Source organism: Balaenoptera musculus, chromosome 2 (assembly GCF_009873245.2).
Source record: "Balaenoptera musculus isolate JJ_BM4_2016_0621 chromosome 2, mBalMus1.pri.v3, whole genome shotgun sequence".
Lineage (NCBI taxonomy): Eukaryota > Metazoa > Chordata > Mammalia > Artiodactyla > Balaenopteridae > Balaenoptera > Balaenoptera musculus.
This window is the reverse complement of record NC_045786.1, coordinates 121,806,496-121,823,011: the sequence shown is the minus strand read 5'-3', so window position 1 is coordinate 121,823,011 and position 16,516 is coordinate 121,806,496. Positions and strand designations below refer to the sequence as shown.

At 38.0% G+C, this 16,516-nt stretch overlaps 1 pseudogene; it reads left to right on the top strand.

Moving 5' to 3' along the window:
* The window catches only part of LOC118889905, a 54,872-nt pseudogene extending 38,571 nt beyond the window's left edge, over positions 1 to 16,301 (top strand).
* Positions 16,302 to 16,516: the final 215 nt, after the last annotated feature.

Genomic DNA, 16,516 nt, shown 5'->3' with positions numbered 1-16,516 from the left:
AAACAAGCAAAGACAGTGAGCACTGAAGCGAGTGAGTTAGCCAGTAAAATATTAGCTCCACTAGTTTTAAAATCAAATCAGTCTCTAATTCAACTTTATAAACCGAAAGTATATAAGTTGGAATCATCTCCAATTGCTATAAAAACATTAAAAAATGCACAGAAGTGTTATTTTGAAAAATGGAGAAATGAAATTCAACAAATATTGTTGCGCAACTACTGTGGTCGAGGAACCAGATATAAAAAGGTAACTGGAAAATGGTCCCTGTTCCTAATGTGCTTTCAATCTAATGGTCTATTTGGGAGGGCTTTATAGGACTCAAGACACAGAGGGCCACAAGAAGGACATTAAATTCAACTTGAACAGCAGAGGTATCCAAAGAAAACTTTCTAACAGAGGGAGCAGCACAGGCAAAGATTCAGGATATGAATAGCACTTGGGTAACAGGTCTAAATGGTGCTGTGTCACAAGCAGAGGGGCAGGAGATGAAAACTAGGGAATTAGTCAAGGGCTTTATATGTCATATAGGAGAATTCAGAGTGTATGGAATAGTCCCTGGTCTATTTTCTCTGTGAAGCAAAACAGAGCTCCTTTAACATCCCATCTCCATCCACAAACATATCCAACCTTCATTGCCCTGAATGACTAAACCCCTTTGAGTTCCTGATCAGATTCTCTATTATTGTTTCCCTGGCCTTCATTGCTTACTTCTCTTTCTCTGGCTTCAGCTTTATTGATATCTTCCCCAAAGACTATAAATACACTCCCATCCTTAAAAATAAAAACAAACAAACAAACAAACACCCCACCACCTCTGGGGCTGCCTCTCTTCTCTCCTTTTCTTCATAACCAAGCACAACAAGCTCTTCAAAAGAAGCTTCTACACACATTTTCTGTTCTCACTCCTCCAATGACATCTTATTTGATTTCTCTTCTGCATTTAACATTACTGATCACTCCTCTGATATTCTCTTGGCCACAATGTCCACGCCCATCCCAAAATATCTCATTGCTTTCTCCTTTCCTTCTTCAGCTATTCCATTTTAGTCTTCTTTGCTACTGTAGTCCCTTGAAGTACTACCATGCTCCATCCCTTACTAAAAGAAAACCTTCAGTGATAACACTTCCCTCTTAGTAATATTTCTCCCTTAAATTACAAGTATCTTTCTTTTATCTCCAAACTTTGTTCTTATCAGACTAATCTATATTTGTCCCCACTTATTTTTCTCACTCTCTCTTTACTTCACCTCTCAGTTTGAAACCCCAACATTTGACTGATTTGTTCTCTGAATTGTCACAGACGTCCATCTAGCCAGGAAGTCCAATCACCTCTTCTCAGCAACTGTCTTGCTCAACCACTCTATAGCAGTCAAAGCTTTGTTCTTTTCTGAAACTTTCCCATTATTTGGATCCATGACACTCAGACTATCTCTTGATTCTCCCCTAACCACTTGAATTAATCCTCTTCTTCAACCTTTATCTAAAAGTTAACTATTGTCCCATGTTCAGATCTCTTGCCTATCTCCCTGGATAGCCCAGTATGGTACCTTAAGAACATTCCTCCAGACCAGGACACCAATCTATAATGGAGTGGTTGGCAGACATTTAATATCTGAATAATTTTTTCTTGAATTAGCCTTCAACCACACCTGGTAACTGACCTTTGCAGATGCTAGTTATCTTTCATTCTTTGCCAAGGGAAACAGGCAATGCCCATGAGAGTCCATAATTATTTCCCATTGCATAGCAAAGTTTAAACCCTTGGCCAAGCATTAGAAGCCCTCAACTCTGGGCCCCTATTATCTTTAAATCCAACTGTAGCTCCTTGTTATCCATTCACCACACAGACTGATTACAATCAACATAATTATTAAGAATTGAATGATGAAGCAGAAAACAGGATAGATTTGGCCTTGGTTCAAATGCAGCCTGTATCAATGGACATGTTAATTAGCTTGATTATAGTGATTATTTAACAATGTATATGTATATTAAATCATCAAATTGTATACCTTAAACATAGTTTTAACTGTCAATTATATTTCAATTAAAAAAATGTAGCCTGTATCTCTTTAGCAAGTTAATTTTCCTAAGCCTAAATTTTCTTATATGTAAAATTGTAAGGATACTTAATTCTTAGTCTCTCAAAAGAATCAGAATTCTCTAATAGAATGATTGGTATAAAATACAAATATTCATAATAACATCTAACATTTATTTTTATAATTACAGTAATATTTATTACTATGGCCAGGTACTATGCATGTGCTAGCTCATTTAATCCCCTCAGAAACACTTTGAGGAAAGTATTCTTATCACTTTCATTTTACTGATGAGGAAACAAAGGCACAAAGAGGTTAAATAACCCAAGAGCACATAATTAGAAAGTTGTGATGGGCTGAATGTTTGCACCCCACCAAAATTCATATATTGAAGCCTAATCCCCAGTATGATGTATTTCAAGTTGGGGCCTTTGGGAGGTAATTAGGCCATAAGGGAGAGCCCTTATGAATGGAATTAGTGTCCTTATAAGAAAAGACATGAGAGACCTTGCTTCCTCTCTCTCTGCTCTCCATCATGTGAGGATAAAATGAGAAGGCGGCCATCTGCTAACCAGGAAACAGGCCCTCACTGGACACTGGATCTGCTGACACCTTGATCTTGGACTTCCCAGCCTCCAGAACTGTGAGAAATCAACGTTTGTTGTTTAAGCCACTCAGTCTATAGTCTACCTGTTATAGAAACCTGAACTGACTAAGACAACAGTAGTATACAGTCATGTTTTAGAGCACCTAACAGAGAGCATAGAATATATCAGTCCCTGAATGAATCATTAAACGCAAAAAAAACACCATTCTCTACACACTGCTTCCCTCATCCAGTTCCCTTATTGAAAATTCTATTTTGTCTCTTCCTCACTTCATATTCGGCTGAAGGCAGGCCCTCCTTTCACAGTCCATCTCAAACCCACCTCAACACTCCTCCTTTACTCCAATAACTTCTTACTAGTAATTTGTCTATGACTTATGAAACTAATTTTATGCTAAGGTGTGAATGTTTGCATCCCCCCCCAAGTTCATATATTGAAATCCTAACCCCTAAAAAAGATGGTATTAGGAGGTGGGCTTTTGGGAGGTGCTTAAGTCATAAGAGTGGAGCCCTCATGAGTAGGATTAATGCCTTATAAAAGAGGCTCCAGAGACATTTCTAGCCCCTTCCACCATGAGAGGACACAATGAGATGTCTGTGACCTAGAAGAGAGCCCTCACTCAACCATCTTGGCACCCTGATCACAGACTTCCAGCCTCCAGAACTCTGAGAAATAAATTTCTGTTGCTTATAAACTACCCAGTCAGTGATATTTTGTTACAACAGCATGAATGGACTAAGACACTCGTATCTTGTATATTTATGCATATGTCTTGAGAGATGTGAGAAGGTGGAGATCATGTTCGTTTTGGTTTTTAATCCTGAACCCTCCAAAACAATCTGGCACAATGCATTACCTCAAACAAGTGTTCAATAAGTCTTTGTTGAATTAACCTTTAAGATGATCAGGATAAATCTAGTAGGTTTTTACAGTTTGCAACTGGGAGAATGGGCCTGGAGCTCTGTAATATGATTTTGGTAGTAGTCCTCTTCCCTGGTCAAAAAGAGTATTCCATCAGATTTTACTGTCCATGTGAATGCATTAACTGAAAAGCAGATCTCCCAAAGGACTGGTTGAAACATGCTGGGGTTCAATCATGCCCAGATAAGTGACTACTTACTGTAAGACATCTACTTAGTTTCCCAGTACATATAAGCCTTTCCACTGTGCACAATGAACTAACAGCTGCTGAGCATAAAAATGTTCTTTATCTAAGAAACACTAGTGCCATCTGCAGGAAAATCTCAAGCAGCAGTTGTCTTTTTATTCACGTATTTCTCTTTAGTCCCATCAGAAGGCTTTGTCATAGTTTTACTTGATGAAAAACACTACAAGGCTCACCTCCTATCGAAGGTTTCCATCCATTCTTCTTAGTGGATGAAGCAGGTGCTTTTAAAACATAAGAAACCACAACACGGCTGAACTAGAGAAATTTTAGTGTTCAGAAAGGTCACTGGAATAAGATTTAAGAAACAAACAAAACCTGGGAAGTAGATGGAAGCCCTTTCCTATGCTAGCCTGAAGAGTGCTTATGTTCTTGGCCATGCAAACTGAATCTTTATCAGAAGTTTCAATGTAGCTTCATTAGACTGAAATACCCAAAAGCAAGGGATTTGAGAAAATGCCATTTGTCTTATAACTGTTTTTTAAAGAGCATTTTATTCTGTAAGTTTGTTCTAACCTAAATTTACATGTGATTTCTGGTATGCACAATAGTCTTTTAGCCTTGTTTTTGCCTGTATTTCTTCCTCCTCTTTTCGAAGCCCCAAGTACCCAAATTCTGGGTTCTATATAACACTTACCAAAAAATCCATTAACACTTACTTCTGGGTAGAACTACTTCTAATCCTAAACAGTTTTTAAAACAGATCACCCCTTGACCTAACTATAATCCAGTGGAAATACACACTATCAATTCCACAGCTAAAGTAACCATGTTTCAATTCTACAGCTAAAGTAACCAATAATTTTCTTATCCTCCAAAATAAGCAAGTCAATATCTCATTCAATATCTCAAGTCTGTGATCATAGTTAACAAGGAAAAAATATTGGAATAAGAAAAGCACTATTACAGCATGGATAGCAATGGTCAGGGAAACCACTTAACCAATAAATATTTTGGCACAAGACTTTGTAGGATTATAAACTCTCTTCTTCATTCAGTCCCCCAAATAGCACTGGGAATGAACCAATATTCTCAAAGAGCGATAAGCAAAAGGATCAAAATCACTGTGTAAAACAAAATCAGTAACACTGAAAAAAACGAAAGCAAACATTTTGTCCATGTGAGCACTAACAATAGAATCATCACAACAAGGTAGAAAGTAGATTCACAGAGAAGAAAAATATATATTGAGATAACACAGACTTCTAAAGGTAAACTTGTCATGATCTTCAAAAGCATAAATTAAAATATTGAATTAATGATTTATCACAAATAATTCACATCATTTCACTTGCTTAAATAAATTCGGTTTCAAAGCTCCGTACAAATTAAATAACAATTGGTGGTCATCTGTAGCTACATAACCATTCTAATAGAATCTACTTATCATAGCAAAAGCAAATTGCATACCTTTATCCAGAAATAATCCAATAATACCACATTTCATTCTTTTATGATATTTGTTTTGTTTTACAATGGAAAAATACAATTGTGTGTCTCAGTCTAATGGTGTCCTCAAACGGTGATCTCTAAGGGGAAAGATTAGTGAAGTTCTATTGTGTGCAAAGCTTGCCAAATCCCCAACTGGGTGCAAGGTTAGCACAGTTTCCCAGTTTTTCTTCCTCATATTTTCTGCCACCCTTCTTAAAAGAGGTCTCTCAACTGGGCTTATACATCAAGAATAGTTACCACTGAACACAGACTAGAAAATCATTTCTAAGTTTTACTGGGAAATGCTGAAAGTTCTATCTTTCCAACAAGTCTCTCCCATCAGTCTGCCTGAAAATCTAACTGGAGGGCAGATGTCCAACAATTACCATGAGAAAACAATTTTAAAAATTAGAAATGCTACTTAACAATCACTGGTATTAACATCGTTATGTAGCTATGTGCAGAGCCCTGAAAACCAACAAGATTGAATTGAAATGAACATCAAGCTTAAATGTATAATATAGGACAATAACCATGATCATATAGGTATTACTAGTATTGCTAGTATAAGCCTATATATTTCAGGTGTAATAATAAGAGGAATTGAGGACACGGGAAAGGGGGGAAGGGGAAGCTGGGACGAAGTGAGAGAGTGGCATGGACATATATACACTACCAAATGTAAAATAGATAGCTAGTGGGAAGCAGCCACATAGCACAGGGAGATCAGCTCGGTGCTTTGTGACCACCTAGAGGGGTGGGATAGGGAGGGTGGGAGGGAGATGCAAGAGGGAGGGGATATGGGGATATATGTATGCGTATAGCTGATTCACTTTATTATACAGCAGAAACTAACACAACATTGTAAAGCAATTATACTCCAATAAAGATGTAAAAAATAATAATAATAAGAGGAGTTACCCTATTTTATTTTATTTTTTCTCTCTTTTTTTCTGAGTTACTCTGTTTTAATAAAATGACTCACTAGATTGGTAGAAGGTAAGTGCAGTAGAAGTAAATTAATGAAGATAAACATTTTGGTAGAAATTTGTGGGAAGAAAGAAATAAAAAGTATTATGATGATATTGTAACATTCTTAAGCCAATTCTAGAATGTGCTACTGAGACAGGTCACAAAATAGGCACAGTCATGATGAGGACCTCAATTAGTTCTTGTCTCTCATTTAGTACAAACAAAACATATGACAGGTCTTCACAATTTGGGCACTGAGAAGATCAAGGAAACACCTAGGGATTTAAGACCAAAAAAGAATTGGTTAGTGAAGCAAAAGTGCTAAGAATCTTAGGATCCAGGCGCCCTGTCACTAGGAGGCTTACAATAACCAGCAAGGTAAAGGCTGAGCCAGATGGCTTGATATAAGTCGAGACTGTAGCAAGACAAGAATTTGAAAGTTTGGAGAAAAATTCATGATTCTATGACATGTAATCCTAAAAGGGAAAATAGAGGTTAAAGGGACTAGAGCCTCCACAAGATATAATTCTGATTATTCAATCACATATTGTCTTCATGAGGAGAGAAAAGAGTGAAGTAGAACAACAACAACAAAAAAACTATGATGGTCCAAGCAATTCATAGATTAGCTAAGACAATGGCATATGGTTTTAAAGGTGACATGCTGAAAATGTAAAGATTATACCAGAAATGGCAAGAAAGACATAACCACCAAGGGTGACTATGAGAACTGTAGAATGCTTTATTTAATACAGAGACTAGGAAAAACCCAAATTTATAAAATATGTAAATAAACCCTGGCTGAAATGAGTATGAGAGTCCCAACACCCTATTCACTTCCATCACCATGTGACTGAAAGGGCTCTTGGAGCACTGTCTGAAACCATACTCTTCAATCAATGTCCAAGTTGCTCTGTACGTATAAAAAAACCTGTCTTATTCCATTCCCTGCCTACCTCTCCAACTCCATCTCTCACTCCTTAGGCACACACGTGTGCACACACACACACACACATCACCACACTATCATGCTATTTTCTGCCTTTGTGCAAGCTGCACCTCTGCTAGAAACATTTTCTTCCCGAAGAACTTATTCAAGACCCAGCTCAGATATCATGTGCCCAGCAAAATCTCCCTATCCCTTCTCCTCCAGGAGAGGTGAGTGAGATTAAAAGATATAAGTCCACTGCCATTGCTTCTCACTGCCCCAGAGCACAGCTACAAAAGACATATTAGGCCCCATCCAAAAGAAGCTGTCCACTGCTCCACAGATGCCTTTTCTGGGCTGAATTCCTGCCAAAGCCCCATAACGTCTCACATGTTAGCATCATAGTCACAGCACTCTGGATTCACAGGAACCCCCTCACACCAAGCTTGTCTGTATGCTGGGGGCAATGATGTTCAAAGTGCGGGGTCTGAACCAGCAACAGCAGCATCACCCAGGAACTGATTGAAAATGAAAATTCTCAGATATCACCCTAAACCTATTGAACCAGGAACTCTAGACGTGGGGGCTCAAAACATCTGTGTTTCCCAATCCCTCCAGGAGTTTCTGATGCATGCCAAAGTTTGAGAACCACCGTGCTTGAGTAACTGGTTATGGTCACAAACACATTATATAAAAACCAGTCCTCCTTCACACATCTTTAGTCCTTTCTGTCAGGCCTGACTCAAGGCCATTTCATTTCTTCAGCTCAATTTCCTGCCCTTGCCACTGGACACTGACTGAGGCTACCCTGACAGTCTCCAATTCCAAATTCTAGGGAGAAGGGATGAGAAAAGTGTCTAATGCAAACTATTCCATCTTATTCCCTGGGACCATCATTCTCAAACCTGGGATTACAGGGAAAAGCATCTTGATGAGCCACCCCCACCCCCAAAATTTATTGCAATCTAATCCTGGAACAGGGCCTGCAAATGTCCCCTAAACTTGTATAGAAGACCAGGCAAGTAATCCTACCACAATGAAAATTCAGGCAAAATTATACCCTCAAACAAATTTTCCTTTTGCAATGGAAATACATGTTCCCTGCTTATCCCCCAACTCTAGAAAAGCTTTGAATTGGGTGAAAACAGACAAGCCCAGGGGTCTGAGTCTATAGGTAAACTCTCTTTTTCCTACACATTTACCCACAAATACTATCAGCAACAAGTTAGTGATAATGGGATTATTTAATCTTGTCAAACAATTTGTAAATACTTAGATATTTTCCCCTTTCCCTTATGTTTCCAAAGACACGAATGTTCTACACACATTGAATAATCAATGTATTGCATAATTTCTTAATAGTAATAACATAGTCAATATACAACTCATAAAGGAAACTGAAAAATACTTTACTACTCAAATGTAAAGAGAGAAAAACACAAGCATTTGATTATTACTTTCTCCAGACCCCATTAGCTAGATAGATATACAAAACAGAAATTACATAACAATATTCATTTGTTTTTCAAAATGTCCATAGAGGTTATACATTTTATATATAAGGGTATACATGTTATAGCTACCAAAATAGTCAATAACCTTCATGTAAAATTTAGCAAATGACAAATTTCCTTTAAGCAGAGACTTTAAAGTATATTGCATGATGTTAGTAACTGCTAATGGTGATAAAACCTTACGGCTACTGGTAAGGATTTTAAGCATCAACTGTATACATAGTTAGGTTATCCATCAAGCGAACCAATATGCGATTCAGTTGAAACTCTACTGCACTAAGCTCTCCCAGAACCATGCTACTATTGATATTTTGCGGCTGTTGGCCCTCTTCAAAGTAACAAATGAAGCTGGTTGCTTTAAGAATTTACTTTATTTCTTTATGTGACCATTAGGGTAATTATAAACCATAATAAGCAAATATAAGTTCATTTTCTTATTTGTAAAAACAATACTGCATTCACTTGTTAAATGAGAGCAATTTAGAGATTTTTTTTAAAAAACTAAAGTCAATTTAAGAAATCATGGGAATGAAGAATGGTAATGTACCACTAAATGAAATTGAAAAATAATAAACAAAGTTCATTCTAATCAGTAATTTCCATTTCCTTCTTCATCAAAACTTTTGCCAAGGCAGTTAATAATGAACAAAATTAATTAACTGCATTCTTTCTTCTAGCATATATGAAATGGTCAAAGGGTAGAAGCAGGAAAGAGAAGGACATGGGATCTGGAAACTTCAAACCAGACCATAAGCAGTGATTCATAGTTGTTTACAAGTGGCACTTGAGTTTTCATTATCACTGAAGTTCTATAAAACAGACCTCTGTTTAAAATATCCCATAGCACTGAATGCTTTCTGTCATAGAGTAATAAACTGAAAGAGCATGTACTTTGGAGACAGATCTATATATAAATTCCTACTGTGTGACCTTGTGCAATTCCTACTGTGTGACCTTGGGCAATTCACTCAGTGTCTCTGAACATCATCATATTTACAAACTGTGCTCTCCCTCACAGGGACTGGTGCAAGGATGACATTAAATGAGACAAGTAAAGTACCTCATGTGGCATCTGGCACCTAATAGGCATTCAATAATGATAAGTGTTCATGTAATTTTGAATAAAATATTTAAATGATACTTTCCATTCATACCTACTCTTTCATACTCCACTCCCAATCACATGCATAAGTAAAAAAGATTTGAAGCTCTTTCATCTCTGTAATCTAGATTAATTGTAAAACAAAAACATGCACAGAAGCTAATGTGCTGTGTCTTCAGTAAGGATGATTGGGATAATGGCTTTACTAGTCTTACCTTCTTATTTTCCTTACAATTTTGCTAATGGTCTCTTAATAGTTATTAGAAAATTTCAAAAGACAGATTTTAAAAGTGAGGCAGTTCCCGTTGAAATAGACCTAGCTATTCAGAATAATTAATTTTTTATAAAAGCCTAGTAACAGCAGGAAATCTCTGCCAAGCTACTTGAAAACCAGGCAGGAAATTAGCAGGTAAGTAAGTGCTCCTTTTAGGTCACCAGTAAATACAGGTGTTTTGAGTTTCTGGAAGCTTTGTTCTCAGAGGAAAAAACATTTCAGTGAATCTGAGAAAGCAGATGTAGAGAATGGACTTGAGGACATGCGGAGGAAGAAGGGTAAGTTGGGACGAAGTGAGAGAGCGGCATGGACTTATATATACTACCAAATGTAAAATAGATAGCTTAGTGGGAAGCAGCCACATAGCACAGGGAGATCAGCACGGTGCTTTGTGACTACCTAGAGGGGTGTGAGGGAGATGCAAGAGGGAGGAGATATGGGGATATATGTATATGTATAGCTGATTCACTTTGTTATAAAGCAGAAACTAACGCACCATTGTAAAGCAATTATACTCCAATAAAGATGTTAAAAAAAAATCTAACAAATAAATTTGAGACTACACACTAGCTAGATGATCTTGGGGAAGTTATGTGACCCTTCTAAATTTCATGTTCCTCATCTATTAAATTGGTGGAAATAATAGCACCTATTTCATAGGATTACTGTGATGATTAATTGAGCTAATAATATAAAGTTCTTAGCACCATGCCTGAAATATAATAGGGCTCAATAAATGGTGGCTGCCATTATTGTATGGCAGTTATATTGGCATAGACAGAACACCTAAATTAACCGTGACCTAAATAAGAAAAATATTTTATTTCTCTTTCACATAAAACAAGTCTGGAGATAGGAAGCCCAGGGCTCCTCCTACTTTTTGTTCCATTATCCTAGCAATTACTGTCCATCCTCAAGGGCATTTAATGGTCCAAAATGACTGCTGATGCTCCAGCCATCATAATATTTCCAACTTCCTGGAGATAAAAATAGAGGAAGCGGACGAAAATCTCATCCCAGCTATCTGCTCACTTTTAAGGCTCCTTTTCATTCTGTCAAAAATTTCCATCCAACTTCTATTTGCATCTCACTAGGAAGAACTGAGTCGAGCCTTGGTGCATAGGGAGGATAGGAAATATAGTATTTTAGGTGTACAATAAAAATTAGGGTTCTAGAAATATGAAATGGAAATGTGGATTTGGGTGGGAAACCAGCAGACTCTGCCACAACATGCAACATTGCTTCTCATCTATCACTCCAGTCTCTCATTGCCTTTACTAAATCTACCATCTCTTTCTTTTACCTGGAATAAATACTAAAGTACAGACGGTTTTTTCTCTGGTATTTTCCCTCCAAGAGTCCCTTTATTAGTCATCATTTCTATAAGGGGTAGCTCAAAAATTTAAATCTCTAGCCTTGCCTTAAGTCAGAAGTCAGCTGGAAGTTTCAAGCTTCTTGCAACTAGATAAGATTTGTTCAAATCCTTAATCTACTTTTTTTTTTTTTTTTTTTTTTAATTCATGTCTGTGTTGGGTCTTCGTTTCTGTGCAAGGGCTTTCTCTAGTTGTGGCAAGCGGGGGCCACTCTTGATCGCGGTGTGCGGGCCTCTCACCATCGCGGCCTCTCTTGTTGCGGAGCACAGGCTCCAGAGGCGCAAGCTCAGTAATTGTGGCCCACGGGCCCAGTTGCTCCGCGGCATGTGCGATCTTCCCAGACCAGGGCTCAAACCCGTGTCCCCTGCATTGGCAGGCAGACTCTCAACCACTGCGCCACCAGGGAAGCCCCCTTAATCTACTTTTAAGACCCAAAGCCTTCCCCAAGTTCTGCCAACTTCCCTGGTTTTCATTCTCCTGATTATGTTTGATTTCAAGCTCCTGCTACCATGAATATACTGTGTTCTATATGCCAACCCAGTTATAACACACAGACCTTTTCTAGAATAAAAAAGATAGATAGACAGAGACACACTCCTACAGTACATTTGTGAGTAAAATAGGCTTGATTAAATTAAAGGCTGGATTAAATAGGCTTGATTAAATATGAAGCAGAAACAGAAACATGGCAACAATTTCAAAGGTAATATTTGACATTCACCTTCTTATAATGTCCTTTATCCACTCCACAATGGGAAACCTTCATTGGTCATGTCTCCATACAGCCCCTTTCCTTGTACCTTTTCTTTCTACTCATCTCTGCCCCTTTCATCTCAGGAAAAAAAATAAAGTCCTCCCATTTTCTCTCTTGGATTATTGCAATAGCCTCCTAACTGGTCTCTCTACTTCTACTTTGCCTTCCTGCTGTCCATTTCCAACACAGCAGCCAGAGGGATCCTTTGAAAATGGGTCAGTTTGTGCCACTCCTCTGCTCAGAATCTTTCAATAGCTTCCCATCACACTCAACAGAAAAGCCAAAGTCCTTATAATGTGTCCTACATGACCTGGCACCCCTAGTAACTCTCAGCCTTGTTTACCAGCTCCCACCACAGAAGCTCCTCCTTCTTGCTGCTCTGGAACACTCCTGCCTCAGAGCCTTTTTTTCCTTCTGCCTAGAACGCTCTTCTCCCAGTTATCTACAAGGCTTACCCCCTCACCCTCCTTCAGCTCAGTGAAAACTTCCCAGACACCATTTTTATAATAGCAACCCTTTACTTCTGAATTACCCATCAACCTTCCCTGCTTTGTTTTTTCTCCATAGCACTTATACCTTCTGACAATCTATATAACTTGCTCATTTATCTGTTTACTATCTTTCTCTACTCACTAGAATGTAAGTCTCATGAGGGAGGGGTTGTTGTCTGTTTTGATTGCTGTTCTATCTTCACAATATCTGACATGTCCTAAGTGCTCAGTAAATATTTGTTGAGTAAATAATAAAAAAAAAATTTCTCTTCAGAGTATCTTAGCTATCATTTGTATTGCTTAGGCTTCTGCAGACATCCTTCCATACATCAATTGGCTTATTATTTTTCCACATCGAAATATTTCCTTCCTAAAAGGAATGCTTTGCCAACTATTAAGAAAACAACCCTCCTACATCGTTAAACCAAGTTCCATATCTTTGTCGTGGCCATGGAGGAGAGCTGCTCAGATTTTCCTTCAAGTGAGAACCTGCTACAGGGAGTACAGTTGGCTGACAGCCTCCACCTTCAGAATCCATCACAGCATTCATACCCACACCAAGGCCTTATCTCGCTGGCTGCACCCTATCAATGACCAAACACAGAGGGCATACTGGAGCTGGGTCATACGTGCTCAACACAGGACACTGATGGACAATCTCTGCTCTGGGGTCCCCAGTGGCCTGGCCAACGCATGCTCAGAACTTCACTGTAGTCTGAGGCCCTCCTTACCCAACCCTCCTCCTTTCCCCATCTCTTTTCACAGGTGTCACACCTGCATCTGTAGGTTCCCTGTGGATTCCTGTTCCCACCCTGTTTATCTTTCACAGGTTTTTCACTAATGTCTCTTGTACTTCAAATTCTTTCTTGGTGACTGCTTCTCAGAAGACCCAGCCTAACACAGTCTTCTAGTATTTTCCCTTGGATATACTACAGTCAGCTCAAATTCACTGTGTTCAAAACCAAACTCAAGAGACTCTTGCAAAACTTGGCCCAGGACATTGTGGATCAAGTCAGAGCCATTTTTGGGATTGAGACTGGTTGTGAGGAGGGGAAAATGGCACTGAAACCACCTCTTGGGACTGAGCATAGCACTTCCTCCAGGCCAGAGCACCTCTGCTAGGAGTGAATTACTCAGATGATTGAATTGCTCAGATATGAAGAACATCTAGGTTTTGTACAAAAGGTTCCAGGTATTGAGGCGGCCATTTTTAGAATATAATGTTCTTAAATAATTTTGACTCTAAAGTTTCCTAAAGTAATGTTGGAAAATTAAAAGACCAAGTTTGGATAATTTTGACATGAAGTTTATTAAAATAAAATAAAATACTATAAATTTTTTAATTTTTTAAAAGACCCAGACATTTCTTCCATTTTTAGGTTCAAAACAGGTTATATAAGCGGTGAAGTATTTAAGCTAGTGGAATTTTTGCTCTCTTCCCTATTGATATTTTTCAGCCAGAGCTGTTAGATATTTTTGAGCTGCGTACTGAGTAAACAGCTTCAAATTGCTGTTTAAATATTGTTGAAGTTTCATGATAGACATTTGTATCCTTATTAATAGTTATAGAAATTTCTGATGTTAGCTTATTCCACGTCACAATGGGACAACTCTTCTAAATAAAGACATTAAAAGTATATATTTATTTAAGATGTTGCCATTTCATAGGATCATGGTATTACCAAGATAGCTACACGTCTCTATGATGATTCCGAGTGTTCTTTCCTTCAGATATGAAATTTTCTTTTGATTTTTATTTTTAGCTCCATAATTTCATCTGTATAAAATATGTCAACTTCTGCAAATACATGGAACAATATAGAGACAGGTTTCAGAAGACACTATAACCTTAAATACAAGGAACTTGGCTAATTTAGGAGGTTACCATATAAAAACTTTTAACAGAAGTACAGTAGCTGACTCAAAATAACTCTATGTCAAATAGCTATTTGTTAAGTATCTCCAAAAAAACCTGTTTCAATGGAAACAAAAAATTTAAAAACAAACTGGAAAACAAAAGTTTTGAAGAAAAAATCTAACACCTTTCTGTGCAGTCCTGTTAGGTTTTGGACTTACCAAGAGGTATTGAAATCTGTTTTTACAGAGCCAGAGAGACTTCACCCAAAATGGCAGAGCTCTAGCCTGGGTTAATTTTTCTTCTCTACCACCAAAAAAATTATCATTATTGAATTTTGAGAAGCATGATGAAAACTTTTCATCGACAGAAAATTGTTTTGATTTGAATCATAGATGACAAAATTCTTCAAATGCCTTTGACTCTAGGATTGGATATCCTAATGGAGGTAACACTGTAAGGCAAGAAAAATTGGATAGAATATGCAAGGAATAAATGGTATTGAAAGCATAAATCATCAAAATGGAAACTGCCTTAGTCTGCTCAGGATGCTATAACAAAACACCATGGACTGGGTGGCTTAAACAACAGACATTAATTTCTCACAGTTCGGCAGGCTGGGAAGTCCAAGATCAAGGGGCCAGTATAGTCACATTCCTGGTCAGAGCTCTCTTCTTGCCTTACCTATAGCTGTCTTCTTGCTATGTCCTCCCATGGCCAGGGGAAGGTGGGGGGGATAGGGGGGCATGGAGCAAGCTCTATGATCTCTTCTTATAAAGGAACTAATCCCATCACAGAGATCCCACCCTCATGACCTCACCTACACTTAATCACCTCCCTAAGGCCCCACCTCTAAATACCATATGAATTTGAGGGGAACACAAACATTCAGCCCATAACAGATACTATGGTGGAAGTTCCTGGTCTTGTAGCAGTACTTTCCCAGGACTCCATAGAACTAATGTCCCTGACAGTGAAACTGGGGGTAGGGGAAATGCAAGAGAGAATGTAGACAATTTGAGGCTGAAAATTTTTTATCTTTAACTACTGAATATGAGAGATAACTAAATCAGAATCAGTCTTTTGCTGCAGGTATATGGGGCCTACATGCCCAAACACACGAATACCCAATCAAAAAAAAAAAATGTCTACTAATCTTCTTTCTTAGAATAGTCTCCAAAACCTATATCTAGGGTAATAAGAATGCTGGTCATTGAGGAAGATAATATAAAATACTGGCAGATATCTGGATTCCCAGGAGTAGGAAATTTTTAGTCACAGTAAGTTAATGACAAGACTGCGCCAAATGGTATGATGGCTTAGTCCTTAAACATGCTGCTCCTCCTGTAAAAATTCACCGGGGAAAAGCCAAACTAAAGCAACTGAAGTTGGAACTTCTTTCACTCCTAAATCCACCTACGATATTGGCAATTTTAACACTCTCAAATCAACTGCCAAGAATGTTAGTGCAAAAAAATTAGTAAAAGAATATAATCACTCAAATCCTTCTTCACTTGTTGACAAAATTAATCAATAGCCTCATCTATCCAAACTGATTTGAATGGGCACTGACAACAAGTGTGAGTTCTTGAAAACATTGAAAAGGGACAGAGTGGAAAAGGAATGTGAAGATGGAAGTCGAGTTGGCCCTGACTTTGCATAATAGCAATAATATTCTCCAGAAAGGGATTTCAACCAAAACTTTGATGAAAATTATATTCCTCAAGATAATGGCAATGCTGCTCTGGCTTCCCAACAAATCAGTCCTTCCATAACTGACGTGAATACATAGACAGCACTTGGAGCAGTGCTTAGTACACAGTAAACCCTTGATAATGTTAAGTATTATGTAATATAACAGGAAATTTGACTTCTGTCAGCTCTAGGCTTACAATAAATGTAGACTTACTTTGCATCAGTCATAGCTCAATATTTGGGCATGTTCAGCTAGTTACTCACAGCTATCAGTGTAAGTACCAGGTTCTGGAATTTACATTCCAGTGACAA